Source organism: Protopterus annectens, chromosome 14.part0, assembly GCF_019279795.1.
Source record: "Protopterus annectens isolate FY-2018-M chromosome 14.part0, PAN1.0, whole genome shotgun sequence".
NCBI classification, from domain to species: Eukaryota; Metazoa; Chordata; order Ceratodontiformes; family Protopteridae; genus Protopterus; species Protopterus annectens.
This window is the reverse complement of record NC_056748.1, coordinates 1,159,513,589-1,159,530,264: the sequence shown is the minus strand read 5'-3', so window position 1 is coordinate 1,159,530,264 and position 16,676 is coordinate 1,159,513,589. Positions and strand designations below refer to the sequence as shown.

General features: G+C 47.7%; 1 protein-coding gene across 5 annotated transcripts in view; it reads left to right on the top strand.

Moving 5' to 3' along the window:
• The window catches only part of HNRNPH3 (heterogeneous nuclear ribonucleoprotein H3), an 80,665-nt gene that overhangs the window by 32,829 nt on the left and 31,160 nt on the right, over positions 1-16,676 (top strand). The gene's annotated exons all lie outside the window — the stretch shown is intronic.

Sequence of the window (16,676 nt, the reverse complement as noted above, 5' to 3'; positions counted from 1 at the left end):
CAGCAGCTGAAAAACTGGGTGTTACTTTAGCACTCACTGGTTTGAGAGTATGGTGTTAATAGTGGTTGAGAGCCGGCATTTCTGATGGTCCTACACACTGTGTACTTTGTGTGTACACATTTGCTACTCTGTGAAGTTAACGGTTGGGTCTGAACACTATTGACAGTTGAATAGGTTTCCTTTATCGGGCTTCTCTTCTGACTCCAAAGTGGTTCCTAGGTTTGTTAGACTAAGTATCGTATGTAAAAGATTTAATATGAAACCTTTCCGAGCATGTGAATCTTTTCAAGTTCATTGAATTGCCATATTTGGCAACAACCAGGAAGTAAAGCGATGCGTAAGGTAAGTGAAGGAAGCCTTTTAAATTTGCCCTGTTCCTCCCTAGTGTGTGATCTCAGACTCTATAGTTGGAGAGATGTGGTGGGTACAGCCCCTACATCTGTTGACCGTAGGTGGCCATTAAAAGAATTTATTTTTGAAGTTGCATGTTTCGTATTGTTTCATATTGATTTATGTACGATGTTTAGCCGTTTTTTGACAGCCGAACATAGACCTGTGGACCCCCTCAACAACCATCAAATATTAAGTTTGGGCTGTCACCAAGGCTACTAGGGAAAGGGAAATTTTATTCAGATTAGGGAGTAACTGAGTTGGTTCAGTGTTCTATTTCCACATCACTGTAGGTCTTAATATGCACTAGACAAGTTTGCCTTGTCTACCTGTGTTCACTGGAGTTTTTCTGAAATGCCATGCAGATGTTGCATCTTTGTATGGGATGTACGGTCACCTAAAAGGATAGTTTCGCTCGCTCCTTTTCCTTAAGTGACTATTTTTCATTCAGGAACTGAATCTGCATGAGGGAGGAGCTTTCTCTGCAGCTGGAGGTCAGGATGGTTCTGCAAATCAGGTTGGTTAGGAATCTTGGAATCCTTGTTCACACTGGGATAAGATTGTCTTGGTTAAGACGGCTAAAGCCCCCTTTCCTTCTGCTTTGCTCCTTCCTGGATCATGCATCATTACTGGGAGTTTTATATCCAGCTTTGTATCCACAACCTTTAATTCCTTTGGCATTTGTAACCTTCATACAGAGGTTTTTTGATCCATCACTGTAACCAGTATGTAACTCTGGACTGGAGGTAGTTGGAGGTTGAACTTTTCAACTGTCCTTGCTTTTACCCAACTCTTTCAGTAAAGAATGGCTACCTTTTCTCAGATGAATGTATAGATATCAAATGATGGTTTAAAGCTTTACACTTCTAGCTGTTAGTCCAGCTAGTTATGCAAGTATAATTTTAGTTCTGGAATAAAATAGACACAAAATGTGCATATCCCTCTTGCCCAGAGGCACATCTCGTGAAGAGCGCCTGCTTCGTTGCAGTAGCCTTTAAAGGCAGTTTTGATGTCCAGTGAAACCATGACTGTAATATTTGGTTCTTGCTGCTTATGGAGATATTGAAACTTAATTGCCTTAACAGTCTAGGACAGTTTTTCATCTGGCTTTCAGGCTGCCAACAGACCCAAAATAGGGTGCTCTCCTCAAGAACAATGTGGGATAGAGAGGAAGCCTGGCTTTGCTTAATGAACTGTTGTGTTCCGGTATGTAAAACTTTGTAGTTGGGAAGTATTTTCCTGAATTACTGGAAAAGGCGCTATTTACAGATCTTATTGTATTTCCCAAAAAGTTAACAGGGCAACACTATAACCCTACCTCAGTAACACAAGTGACAATGGTAGTAGCTGCTACTGCTGATGGCTGTTGGGTTCTGGAGGAATAGTCACTTGTACAGCCCAGCCTCTGCTTGACATGGTAATATTGATCTCTGCCTGCTTCCCCTTCAGAAGCAGTGGACCGGAATGCAGTGAGAGTCCAGATGTCCTTAAAATGGCTATCCTGTTTTTAGCTGTGATCTTGCATTTTACAGCTCTAGAAGTGTGATGTATTCAACACTTTATTAGTTGAAGCTGTAAAGTGACATGCACGTTAGCAGGGATATCTGTAGGTCCTTCCCCCCCCCCCCCCCCTTCACACCATACTGTTTTTAATTTTGTCTGTATATAAAAGTAGCAAGCTAACATACCTGTCGCTATATGGAAATTACTTGGGGTTAGTGTAAGTTATATGAATGTCACCTATTGCAAAGAAAAAAAAAAACATTCAATTCTAGTTTGTTGTAGCGTAATTAGTCTGGGTTTTATTGACACTGACCTGCTATCTTGATTTGCCTTCATACTAGTGCAAGTTGTCATCCTATTGGTCAGCTGTCCAACACCACCCAGTCAAAGGGAAGAAGCAGTATTAGAGATATCAAAGCTGCTAAAGAGTCCTCCAAATAGTCCTTCCAGACCAGATAGGATCTGGATTCTACTCAGACTATTTTTGGTGCCAAAGAAAACCGGGGACTGGAGACCAATTTTGGATCTCGGTGTATCGAACAAGTTTGAGAGAGTACAAAAATTCCAGATGGTCAGTCTATCCTTCGTCTTTTGGAAAAAGGCTATTTGGATGTGCTTGCTAGATCTTGAAGATGCGCACTACCACATAAAAGGTGGACAGGCCAAGAAGACTCTGCTTCCGTGTGGGAGTCAGTTAACTACCAGATGTTATGTGATCCTATCTCGCCTACATTCTGACTGATGGGTTCGGAGCCGATCCCTCGGCTCCGACTCGGCACGCTTATGCTATAGAGCGAGGCCTCTAATTGGCTGAGCTATCTTTATCCCAGGATGCACCACCACTAATCCCCCAGATCTCGTTTGCCGCTTACAGAGCTTGGACGTGGTCTCAACATTGGCTGGGCTAAGTACTATATAGTCTTTTTTTCCTGTCAGTATTTGCTTCATTTAAACCCAAAAGCTGTTTTAACAGCTATTCTTTGTGTACGAGTGTGTTTCTACCAGTTTGATTGAAATTTTCGTATAATTTCCTGTCAGAGAAGGTTCCGTTTAAGTTAGAGGGGCCTTCCCCTGTGGTTACTACTTCTTAGTGGTTGTGTGTGGGTCAAGTACCCGTTTGAGTTAGAGGGTCTTGACCCTCCTTGTTTCCCCTTTCTCACATTTTGTGTAAAAAAAATTGTTCCTGTGTGTCAAACCCTTAAGTATACTGTTGTCTTTTTTTTTTGTAGGATTATGTCTAAAGAACATAAACCCTCAGGGTTTAAAAAGTGCACGAGGTGTGGGTTCAAAATGTCCATAACGGACGACCACTCCTCATGCGTCTATTGCCTTGGCGCCAAACATCTGCAGGAATCGTGCAGTGTATGCCATGCGTTTTCCTCCAGAGTCCTCCAGGAGAGGAAAAACAAATTAATCCTCAAAGGATTAATCAAGCCTTCCTTCGCGGAGGCTTTATCTTCCTCTCCGTCTCCTTCTAAAAAGAGGAAAGCGCCGGCTCCGACCAGTCAGTCGGAACCGACAGCTAAGAAAACTAAGCAGACTTCTCCATCGGCTCCACGGACTTCGGAGCCGAGGTCGGAACGGTCTGCCTCGATGCCTCCAGCCTCGACTCCTCTGGTTTCGGAGCCGAGGTCTGGGGCATCGAGAGGTGGGTCACCCTCATCGGCTCCACTGATATTGGAGCTGATAAGGGTCATCGGCTCAGACACTTCCCCCTCGGAGCCGAAGTCCTTATCGGCACAGAGGGAAATTTCCTTGAAGGTTTCCTCGGAGCCGATAATTGTTGAGTCTTTTCGGAGCCGGTCCCCAAGCCCTTCGGAGCCGATGGAGAAATCGGTTCGGGCCCGATCGGTATCCTCGAGATCATCCAGGATGTCTGATTCGGACATCGACAGGGTGCTCCTTCGACTCTTCCAGTCTCCGGTGCTCCAAAAGATGGTTTCGGCTCCAGCCCGTTTGGCTTTGGAGCCGATGGTCCACTCCCCTACTGTACTTCCTCCTCCAACAGCTTCGGCACCGTTGGAGCAGGTGTTGGTGGAACCAGTGGAGGTGTTAGGGTCAGACCCGACCCTTGCTCCGACTCCGGCTCTTGGGACGGAGTTCAGTGCGCGGACTTCTTCCTTCGGCCCTGGGGGGAGGCTTCGGGATTGATGCTTTCGGTCCCAAGTCTCCCTCTTGGTGCGTCGGCGGGAGTACCGTCCACTGTCGTGGCCACGGAGGGGGGACCTTCCCAGGATTCTGGTGGTCCTGCCTTCAGGGCTATGAGGAGTGCTCTAGCCAAATCTTCATTGGCTGCCTCCACAGTTTCCCCAGCTCCTTCCCTACATTTGGAGACTGGGTCGTTGGCAGTCCCCCTGTCCGTAGACAGCGGAGCCCCTGGGCCTCAGGTTACCCCCGCTGGGGTTTCTCCCTCTCCTGGAGGTCCTTCTGAAGCCTCTTCGGAAGAACCTCCCAGGAAGAAAACGTGCAAGAGGAAGCACGTTGACTCCCCTGACGAGTCTTTGACATCTGACACCGATCTCTATGATGCAGAGGGGTCCCCCAAGTCTTCCTCGGATGATGTCTCCTTTGCAGACATCCTGGAAGCCCTAAAGCAACGAGGCGGCTGGCAGTCCAAACCTCCCTCTGCTGATGAGTCGGTGTTCCTGAAGGCCTTCGGGGCTCAGCCCTCCGCCTCCTGGGTGTCTCCGCCCTTCGAGCTCTTGGATTTGATCTGTCGAAGGGCATGGGAACACCCAGACTCTGTGGAACCGGTGCCCGCTCGTCCAAACAAATTTCTCTCTGCGCCCCCAGATAGAGAGTTCCTTACGAAAGGTGTGGCTGTGGATGCTATGGTGGTGGCATCTGCTACCCAGCAAGATGTAGCAGAGGCTTCTACGTCCGTCCATCCTCCTAATAAGGAGTCTAGGAGCATGGATCGGTACGGTAAGCGCACCCTTGGTCTTTGAACTACCTGACGCACTTTACGAGATTTCAGAGGAATCTGATTAAGGAGCTATCCGATACCCTCTTAGGTAACCTGCCTGAGGAGCTGGCCCAGACGGTTGGATCTCAGCTGGCTACAATGTCGTCCATTTCGAACTCGTCCATGAGGCTCATTTCCTATGCGGCCGAAGGCGAGTAAGCGGTACAGGCATTGCTCTACAGAGGCAAGCATGGCTCCGCCTGTGTCATTTCGCGGAGGCCTTTAAGTCTTCATTTGCCGACGCCCCCTTTGATGGGTCCTCCCTGTTTGGGCCCAAGGTAAAAGACACACTTACCCGCTGTGAACAGGAGGGGAAGACTCTGACTGCCGTAGGGGCACGATTTTCCACTCCCTTTCGGCCTTATCCCAAGGCTAAAAGAGGAGGGAAGATGTGGTTCTGTAGATCTCAGAAGTCTTACCCCTCTCAGCAGGAAGGTTCCCCCTCCAGAGGCAGAGGAGGAGGAAATTCATCAGGAAGATGCCGTCCCAGAGGCGGCAGAGGCCCTCGCAACACTGGAGACAGAGTCCTTTCGTGGCTCTTCAGCTTTTCATAGTCCCTGAGGGATTGCCCGACTGTGCTGCTCCGGAGCCAGTCGGGGGTCGTTTTTCGAAGCACCTGAAGGCCTGGGAAGGGATCACTCAGGACCGATGGGTGCTTCGAATTATCGCCGGAGGTTACTCCATCCCATTCACTGCCACCTCCAAGCATCTACTTCTGTGGAGCCTGCAAGCCACAATATCTCTGGGCAATTCCCTTGGAATCACCTTCAATTGGCCAAAGTCTGTGTTACGGCCATCTCAAAGAATAAGATTCATAGGGGTAGAGAGAGATTCAAACCAGATGCGGGTCTATCTACCTGCAGACAGAATTCAGACCATTCAAAATCGGGTTAGAGCCTTACTGCCCAGGTCCAAAGCCCCAGCCAGAATGGTCCTACAGCTATTGGGATCGATGTCTGCCACAGTTCTGCTAGTTCCCTTGGCAAGGTTACACATGAGAATCCTCCAGTGGCTTCTTTCAACTCAGTGGTCCTTTCAGGAACTCCCTCTCAATCATCTAATATGGATCACAGAATCTTGCAAACGGGGCCTTCGCTGGTGGCTAGTGTCCTCCAATTTGGATCACGGACGACCCTTTGTTCTTCCTCCGGCGGCCACTTTGACCACGGACGCCTCCCAGACGGGGTGGGGGGCATTCCCTGGGCAGGTCAGTCCAAGGCAAATGGCACCCGGAAGAGACCCCTCTCCACATCCTCATCCTAGAAATGAGGGCAGTACTCCTGTCCCTTCAAGCCCTTCACAATTACCTCCCTCAGGGCGTAATTGCTGTTCACTCAGACAACATGTCAGTTGTCTGGTACCTGAACAAACAGGGAGGGACCAGATCCTATCCTCTTTGCAGAGAAGCGATGAGAGTTTGGGAATGGGCAGTCTCGACCAAATGCTTCCTAGTGGCTACTCACATACCGGGCAAGTCCAGTGTCATAGCCGACAGGTTGAGCAGAACCATCCTCTCTCCTCACGAATGGTCTCTGAATATGACAGTTACAAGGCAGATTTTCAGCGAATGGGGAGTTCCGTGTTGCGACCTCTTCGACTCCTCTGAATGCGAAGTGCAAAGAATTTTTCTCCCTAACCTCGGCTCCGGGGAAGAGCCCTATGGATGCATTAGTCCATCCTTGGCCCACCGGCCTGCTTTACGCCTTCCCTCCAGTTCCTCTCCTCCCCAGGGTGATTCAAAAGGCATCTCTCTTAGGGAGCAAGATGATCTTAATTGCTCCTTACTGGCCTCGTCAAGCGTGGTTTCCCTATCTTCGGAAACGTGCTCTGGAATCATGGTTCCTGGACCAGGTCCCAGACCTACTGATTCACCAGTCGGGACTACTACACCAGTCCCTACACACATTAAAGTTGACTGCCTGGCTCCTCCTCTTCCGACTATAGTCAGGAGACATGCACTGGATCCAGATGTGGTGCACATATTATCTTCAGCCCACAAGTCTGCTACGAAGAAACTGTATTCTAGCAAATGGAAAAGGTTTGCTATTTGGGCTCAACTCCGGGGCCTGGACCCCATTTCTACTCCCGTGGCAGAAGTACTCAAATTCCTGACCTCTCTTTTCAATCAAGGCTCTTCAGTTTCTGCCATCAAAGTACAATTGGCAGCGATTTCTAATTTTCATGAATCCATAGACCCACCTTTAATGAGCAACAGGTTGTGTAAGACCTTCTTGAAAGGTGCTGCTTTATTAAGACCTCCGATTTCTCATCCTGCACCTCCATGGGATCTCGATATAGTATTACATGCCTTGACTTCTTTTCCCTTTGAACCGGCAGCTACCTGTGATCTAAAGTTTCTATCATGGAAGACAGCCTTTTTAGTGGCGATTACTTCAGCCAGAAGGGTTTCAGAACTTCAAGCTTTGTCAGTGAAACCCCCGTACTTGGTTTTTCATACAGACAGGGTATCCCTCAGACCAAATCCTTCTTTTGTTCCTAAAGTCTGTTCTACTTTATGCTTGCAACAGTCGTTAGAGCTCCCAGTTTTTTTCCCAAAATACTCCAATAAAGCGGAGTTTATTTTCCACACACTAGATGTCCACAGGCAGTTACGTTTTTATTTAGATAATACCAAACAATCTAGGAAAACAGATCAGTTGTTTGTATCCTTTGCAGAAAACAAATTGGGCAACGCTGTCACAAAGGTCACTATTGCCAAATGGATCAGGGACTGTATTACTCAAGCTTATATTTATTCTAACAAAGAGCTTACCACCTCTGTCAAAGCTCATTCTACAAGGGCTATGGCTACTTCGGTAGCATTTCATTCTAAGCTTGCTATTGGTGACATTTGTGCTGCGGCTACATGGTCTTCCCCGCACACCTTCATTTCTCACTACAAATTAGATGTGGCATGTAGAGGACGAGCTTCATTTGGTTCCACAGTGCTCAAGAGTGTTTTCCAATGAGCCACCCGGGATTTAGGTGCTAGGGACGCTGTCCCATCGGTCAGAATGTAGGCGAGATAGGATCACATAACATCTTTTAGTTATGTACTCACCATAACTTCAGATGTTTGGGATCCATCGCGCCTACATTCCTAATAACCCACCCTCCTTCCCCCTTCCTTGGAGATCAGAGGATATCAGAAGGTCCGAATCCTGTTTCATCTTGAAACGTCTAACAATGTTATATAAACAAGCTGTGCATGTGTGCATGAATGCGGACAAACAAGATCTGGGGGATTAGTGGTGGTGCATCCTGGGATAAAGATAGCTCAGCCAATTAGAGGCCTCGCTCTATAGCATAAGCGTGCCGAGTCGGAGCCGAGGGATCTGCTCCGAACCCATCAGTCGGAATGTAGGCGAGATGGATCCCAAACATCTGAAGTTATGGTGAGTACATAACTAAAAGTTCACAGTACTGCCCTTTGGACTCTCTACAGCCCCCAGTGTGTTCACAAAGTACATGGCAGCTGTCACAGCTCACTTGTGACCACAAGGATTCCAGGTGTTTCCATGCCTAGACGACTGTCTCATCTCTGCCCCCACCAGACGTCTATTGGAAGAAGCCCTTGCATACACACTCTCCTTTCTGCAGAAAGGCTAGGCTTAACCATAAACTGGCAAAAATCCAATCTCACCCCATCTTGGTCCACAGAATTCATAGGGGTCATGTTGAATACAAAGGATTGCAGAGCATCCATTCCAGACAACAGAATTCTAAGGATAAAGCATCAACTGATCCCAATCCTTTCAAGGGAGAAATCCACAGCTCACTTTGTTCTTCAGTTGTTGGGTTCCATGGCAGCCTCCACCATTGTCCCCCTGGCCAGGTTTCACATGAGGCTTCTACAATGGCTCCTGCTCACCCAGTGGTATCCTTTTCAGTACCCTCTTTCAGCCAAGATTCTGGTAACTTGCGGTGTAAACAGGATTTAAATTGGTGGATGACCCACAAAGGTTTCACATGAGGTTTCTACAATGGCTCCTGCTCACCCAGTGGTATCCTATTCAGTACCCTCTTTCAGCCAAGATTCTGGTAACTCGCGGTGTAAACAGGATTTAAATTGGTGGATGACCCACAACCAGTCAGTGGTCTCTCCCTTCTCCCCCCAGCAACCCATGGCTACAGTGACGGACGCCTCCCTGATTGGGGGGGGGCATGCACTGTCGGGGACACAGTCCAAGGTGCTTGGCCCGAAATGAGGCCCATCTGCATGTAAGTGTTCTAGAGCTGAGGGCGGGGCTTCTGGCGTTGCAAGCATTCCATCCCTGCTGCCGTCTGGGACTATTGCGATACAATCGGAAAACATGGTGGGGTCTGGTGCATCAACAAACAGGGCGGAACCAAATCTTACCACACTGTCGAGAGGCCATGAGGATGCCACCAACCGTTTTTTCTAGCAACGCAGGGGTCTTATTGCTGCGACCTCTTTGCATCCCCGGCCAACTACAAATGCAGCAACTATTTCGCCCAGATTCCCTCTCTGGGACAGTCACCCAGGGACGCTCTAGTCCATGATTGGCCCTTGGGTCTACTTTATGCATTTCCACCTCTCCCCCTCATTCCCCAGTTTCTGAAGAAAGCCTGCCAGTTGAAGAGCAAAGTGATCCTCATAGCACCATAGTGGCCTTGTCAGATTTGGCTCCCCTTCCTTTGGCCTCACCTGTTAGATCAACCATAGATTCTCCATACAACCCCGGGGTTGATCTCCCATCCGCAGAATCTGATTCACCCCAGCTTGGACAGCCTGAAGCTCAGTTTGGCTCCTGCAATTCCCTTGGTTGCCAGGCAGAATGATCTTTGCCAGTACGTGACATTTTTATTGCATCTCATAAGTCTTCCATCAGAATTTACTTAACTAAGCAAGTGGAAAAGATGTACTTTTTGGCTGAAAGAAAAACAGATCCTTTTTCAGCACCAGTGTCTAGTACTGGGGTATCTAGCCACTCTCTTTTTCAATCCGGTGTATCTGCCTCTACCATTGGAGTTAATTTGGCGACAATATCTAATTTCCATGATTGTGTCCCAAGACTCCTCATGTCGCACAGATGACTTTCATAAAAAGTGTGAATCTAAAACCCCCTTTTTGGAGAACCTACTCAACTATGGGACCTGTCATTAGTTCTACAAGCTTTGACTGCCACTTTTCGAGCCAGCTTCTTGCGACCTCAAATATTTATGGAAAACCTTGTTTTTGGTCGCCATTACTTCTGCCAGACGTATTTCTGAGCTTCAAGCCTTATGCATCAGAGTCCATATTTGATTTTTCATAGAGATTGTGTCATCTAGAACTAATCCTTTCTGCCAGAATTGAATTGCCAGTTTCCTTCCCCAACTATTCTTATTGTCTACATACCCTAGATGTTCACAGGCAAATTCATTTCTACTTGAACAGGATTAAGGCCTCAAATCAGAACAGTTATTTTTGGCCTATTCTGGACCTAGATTAGGATGTGTTGCTTAGGTCACATTGGCTAAATGGTTGAAAAACTGTGACCTTCCTTTATAGACAACATAATATTCAATTACATACTACCATACAGGCTCATTTTACAAGGTTGGTGGCAACTTCTGCTGCCTTCCATGCCAGAGCTTTACATGACATTTGTGCAGCTGCAACTTAGGCTACCTCTCGTACCTTCATCAATCATTACAAATTGGATTTGGCCTCCAGGGGAAGAGCATCCTGGGAATAAAGGTAGCTTGGGGACTCTGTCCCATACATAAGGAATGAACGAAGGTTAACTATCTGATAAAGAAGTTATGACACTAACGTTCCATCTGTGTTGTTGATCCTCGTTCAGTCATTACGACCCTCCCTTCTTCCCCCTCCTGTGGCTTCTAGTGGATCTCCCATCCAGTTCTATTTGGTCATTTGACCAGAGGGGAGCCCCTACCTTCTTTTTACTTGCAAACTCCAGCTAAGGTAACAGGGAGAGGGGAATTCTGGGTAAGAGTTTTTGCTCGAGCTGACACGAGATTGGAATGACTGAACGAGGATCAACAATACAAATGGAACATTATGGTAAGACGCAACTTGCTCCTGATGGTCATAAGTATCTCAAAGCACCATGGCAGTTCCAGCTGTCATTGCTGTGGCACCAAATGAGCAATCCAGGCAGATCCATCCTCTTCCCTTCTGCCATCTGATAAGAACAGTAAGGTGGTGGACAGACTGGGAAAAATCTACACTTCTTGACCTTGGACTTTAGGGCAATCAATTACCGACTCTTATGGTAAAATTTGCTCTAAATTTAGCTTCACCACCCTCTCCCAGGTGACTTCAAGAACAAGATCTGGATACCCCCTAGATGACAAATTCCTGTTTGGCAAACTGTCTGCAGAACTTTGCGAAAGTTTGTAAGGAACTGCCGGACTTTAAGCTGCCTCTGGTATCACTAGTTCCAACTACCCTGCTAAACCTGGATTTGTTGGAAGGGAATCTCTTCTCCCTCCCCTTTGGCAAAGGGGCCAAAAAATCCTAATCCCAGAAATTCTTCCCAAACTACCCCCCCAGGCAGCCCTTTCCAGATGGACCATACAATGTGCAACTCCCTAAAATCCTATAGTGGAAAAGATCACTTCAGACCGCTGGGTCTTATCAATAGTGGAAAAAGGGTACTTTATTGCCTGGCAGGACAAGCCTTTACCAAAAGGCATACCCCTCCCTCCAAAACAAAACAAAAAAAATCCACCTGATGCCCCAGGTCATTCAGGATTTAATGTTGCAAGGCCCCATGGAGAGGGTTCCAACAGAACAAGAGGGTTAGGGATTTTACTTCCAATTTTGACACCTGGCACCATGGCCACTTTGGACCTGAATGAGGCATACCTACATATCCCCATCCACCCAGATTTCTGGAGATTTCTGTTTGTTTTTTTGCTGTGCCATCCTCGCACTTATCAATTTACTACCTTGTCCTTTGTGAAAACCCTTGGTGTTTTAGACAAACCTAAGTGTCTGGCCTATGTAGCCTTCTGCAGAGCAAAAGGCGTACAGATATTCCCTTACCTGGACGACCTCCTCATCCAAGGAGAAGAGGAAGGTACTCTTCAGGTATTCCTCTCCTAGGAAATCTGCGGTTTACACCAAACCAACTCAAATTCTCCCTCACTCCATCTGGAAACAAGATCTTGGGTTGCAGAATAAGGACAGATTTGATGAAGACCTTGCACAAGAAGTCTCTTCTCTTACTAACAAGATCTTGGGTTGCAGAATAAGGACAGATTTGATGAAGACCTTGCACAAGAAAAGTCTCTTCTCTTACTAGCTTCTGAAACCTACTCCAGGTCACCCACATCTCTGCCAGGGAATTTCTCCATCTTCTGGGCTTAGTGGCAGCTACTCTCACCATGCTGCCACTTGCTAGATTACTAGTGAAGTTCCAGTGGTACTTGAATGTTTGGTCCCAACATCAAGTGTGGGGGGGGGGGTCCTATTTTGTGTTCAGCTTGGCCATACAAGCCTGGGAGGCCACGCACAATACAATGTAACAACATAGGCAAGTCTACATCTCATCGTGACAACCATCAGCCAGATGCCCTAAGCAGGTCAGTGTCTCAATGAATGGATGTTGCACAGATGTTTTCTTAGACATTTTCCACCAATGGGGCACTTCTCAGATGTTTGCCTCCCCTCAGAACAGACAACTGCAGCTGTTCTGCTTCTGGCTACCCTCACCAGTGGAAAGTGGATGCCTTTTCAATTTCGTGGAAGGGGTTGTATGCTTCCCCCTCATTCAGAAGGTCCTGTTGAACAAGCCAAAACTTTCTGGCGACCCCTTATTGGCTACGGCAACATTGCTCCTGGCAAGAGAAAAAGGGAAACCGATCACCACAAGTTGCCTCAAGGTTGACTACCTCACACAAAGCATCCCCTCAACCATCCTCCATCTGCAAGCACTCAGCCCTGCCCTGTGGGGTGATCCCTTTATAGGCACCTTTACTCAGAACATGCTATCTCTCCTGCAGGAGGCCAGGAAACCTACCAGGAGATCCTATTTACCAAAATTGAAGACACCAGCTGGAGAACTTTCTAAGGCATCTAGACCCCTTCCAAGTAGATGTACCTCTAGTTCTGGCCTGTGAGCTCTTAGAATTAGAACTTCACTGAAGAGTGTGAAGGTCCATTTGTCACCAATTTCTGCCTGCTTGTGTATTAATTCACCCCTATTATCGCGATTGGAGGTGAACACTTTAGGGGGGGGTTCTCCACGCCAGGCCAGCAGGGAAACACTTTAGGGGGGGGTTCTCCACGCCAGACCAGCAGGGAAAACCTATCCCTCCTCCTTGGGACCTGAACTTTGTTGAGAAACTGAACACTGCTCCCTTTGCACTTGCAGCTTCTGCCACTTTAAAGAGATGTACCTGGAAAACTGTCTCTTGTTAGTAGGCCTTACTTGAGCTAGAGATTCTGAGCTGTAAGTACGCATGGCTATTTCACCCTACACCATTGTTCACAAGGACAGGGTTTCCTTTCATGCCAACATCTCATCTCCTTCATGCCCAGTGGTCAACTTAAACAACTGGTCCCTTAAACAACCCTATCTATTTACGCATCTTCTTTCCTTAATCACAGAATGAGTACTGCACTCCTTGGATATTCACAGGCTGAGGCTTTACCTGTATAATAATGACGTTGGAAAGTCCAACTCTTTGTATCCTTTCACCACAGGGCTCTGAAGAACTGTCTTTTTGTTGCGCTCTCTCATGGTAAGATTTACCCCACATAGTGCCCATTCCACTAGAGCAGTGACCTCTTTTGGGGGCTTTTCTCAAAGCCCTGGATACAGCCACTATCCTGGAGGCAGCCACATGGTCGTCTGTTCACACTTACTAAGAACTCTGCAGAGCTAGGGCAGGATTTGCAAAAGCCGACCTACATGGATTCCTGGAGATTGCTACATCTTCTCCACCCTTTTCTGTACATGAGCTGTGGTACTTAACATGCGAGTACTGCAACATGAGAATAGGGCTGAGATTAGTTGTGTAAATCTACCATAACCATAGGTGTCTCCATCCCTACCCCCTAGAGGGCCTTTACCCTGTCTGGGTGGTATCCTTCCTTTAGGCTTAGGCTGTCAACTGGGCAGTCAGTTCTGAGGTCTGCATGGGAAGTCAACATTTATGCCCCACAGCTTATGGCTCCTGCATGTGACATCCCATGCACCCCTACAGCAACCAGGCTTAAGCTTTGATATATGAGCCAGAGGTTTGGGTTACTTGAGGCAGAGGATCCCACATGTGAAAATACTGCAACATGGAAGAGGACTGCATCTATGGTTACGGTAAGATTTTACACAACTAATCGTCTAAGTTTCAACTTGGTATTTCTGGAACCAAGCATCCCAGAATTCAATAGAGATTCTTTGGTAATGAGTTACTAAACTATTATAGGTGTGTATTTCTCCAGGCAATAACTGTAAAATAAGCCAATTGTCTCTGGAGCTTTTCTCCCCGGGCCTCTGCTGAATCTGTTGGACATCACAGTAAACAAATGTTAAAAATTATGGGTGTTTACTGTTGTCCGGGAGTAGTTTAACCTCTTTTGGACTTGGCAACTCTTGGATGGCTGTCCTATTTGAGGTGCTTGTAAGCTTCTACTATTACATAAATTGTAGCAAAGTGGTGTAGCCCACCAGGCATTTAACTGCTATTGTACTGAATCACAGCCTTGCCTGTCCCTGGATGGGTGAGCTGAGATGGATGGCCATCCTCCCTTGCATGGTTACTCCAGCACCTATGCCACTGTCAAACTTATTGTCTGGGTTAACTCTACCCCAGTTAAATTAAGCTTTGTAGGTTGAGACTGACCAGTGCACTTGATTTATGACCATAGCTGGCTAAAACATTTCTTCTCTGCTTTATGCACTGTCTAAAACTTGAATTTGAAGGAAAAGTGAAGTAAACGTGTTTAAGTTGTCAGTCTCGCCTTCATTCTTGCTGGATGGGTTCGGAGCTGACCCTCTGCTCCGACTCTGCCTGTACTAAAGCTCGAGAGCTATTTATACCGGCTCGAGGCTACCTATGTCCCACAATGCTAGGCGCTAACTACCCAGATCTGGTTTGCCACTTACAGCTGCGAGGTGAGTTTATTACCGGCTCTTCAGGTTAGATATTATAATTCTTAAATTTCTTTTAGTCAGATTTTCAGTTTTTTTAGTTAGCGACCATCCCATTAGCTTCCCTTCATAGCTAATCCCCCTTCCGGTCCCTTTTAATCCTTATCCTAACCCCCTTTGGGTTATAAGGTTAGGCCTTTGGGCCTATTCTGCTTTCTTTAACTTGTCAGTTTAATTTTTGTGTGACTGACTTAGCTTGTTTTAAAGGGTGTCTGTGTGTATTTTTTGTACTTTTTAGGATGTCTAAAGACACCAGGGTCTCTGGCTTCAAGAAGTGTGACTCGTGTTGTCAGAAAATGTCGCTGACAGTCACACTTGTGTTTATTGCCTGGGCCCTCTGCACCTGCAGGACTCTTGTTCGGTCTGTCGTCATGTGTTCAGTCCAAGAGTCCTGCAGGAACGCAGAAATAAGTTAATTTTGAGTGGCTTGTTAAAGCCTGAAGGTTCCCCGACCAAGTCATCGTCTGGGAAGCCTTCAAAGCCATCTAAGCAGTCTGCTCCGAGTTCAGAGCCTTCGACTGGTGGTGCTCTGACTGTTGCATCGGCTCCGGCTGGAGCCGATGTTTCCAGGACAGTCTTCCTCATCGGCTCTGGCTGGAGTCTACGTTCCTCAAATTCAGGCTTCTACGTCCGCTCAAGCCGGAGCCGATGATTCTAGGACTCAGCCGGCGCAGATAGTGGTGTCGGCGCCATCTGCTAGCTGTAAACGGTCAAGGTCTCAGTCTTTGGAATCTGTTCACTCTGCTCCGAGGTCTCCCTTACTCTCGGAGCAGAGCCATCAAACCCATTCCTCCAGGTCTTCCAGGCTCTCGGACCATGACCTCGGGAGGGTGGTTAGTAGACTTAAGTCTCGGGCACTAGCCCAAATGCTCCATAGCCCTTCTCAACAGACTGTGGCTATTCCCACCCCATCTTCAATTCCTCCTCGGACTCTTCCTCTGAGTTCAGAGCCGGAGCTTGTGGGAGCCGTGGCCGTCGATACATTGGAGCAGACACCTCACCTTTCGTCTCCTTCGTCGGCTCTGGTCTTTTCCATGGTCCCATCTTGGAGGGATCCGGGCACATGGACTTCCTCGTCAGCTCCCAGGGGGCGAGTGGCATCGGACCCTTGTCTGACCCCGTTCTCCCTCTCGGAGCTTCAGCGCTGGTAAGTTTGTCCCAGACATCTGCTTCGGAGCCGGGAGGGGTCCTCATCTCTTCGTAGCGGGGACCTTCTACCCTGCCTGATGGGGGCACCTTCGAAGTCATGACTAGCGTGCTGGCCCCTGTGCCTGCTCCACGGTCGGCTCCCTCAGCTCCTTCCTCTGTAGTGCCTGCTGCGGTCTCTACCCACCCTCTCATTCCTGACCGTAGAGATCCAACGCCTCAGGTTTCCCCATTGGGAATATCCTCCTCTTCCGTTTCCCCTGATCAGTCAGGGAACCCCCTCAGAAGAGGAAGTGTAAGAGGACGCATGTGGACTCCCCTGAGTCCAGAGTCGGTACTTGGATGAGTCAGAAGGGTCCCCACGGTCCCCCTCTGAGTGTGTCTTCTTTTCAGACATCCTTGAGATCCTGAAGCAGAGGGGGAACTGGTCTACCCTTAATCTTTCCAAGGACGAGTCTGTTTACCTAGAGGCATTTGGCTATCGCCCTTCCACCTCTTGGGTGTCTCAGCCCTTTGACCCTCTCATGGAAGTGGTGGCGCGGAAG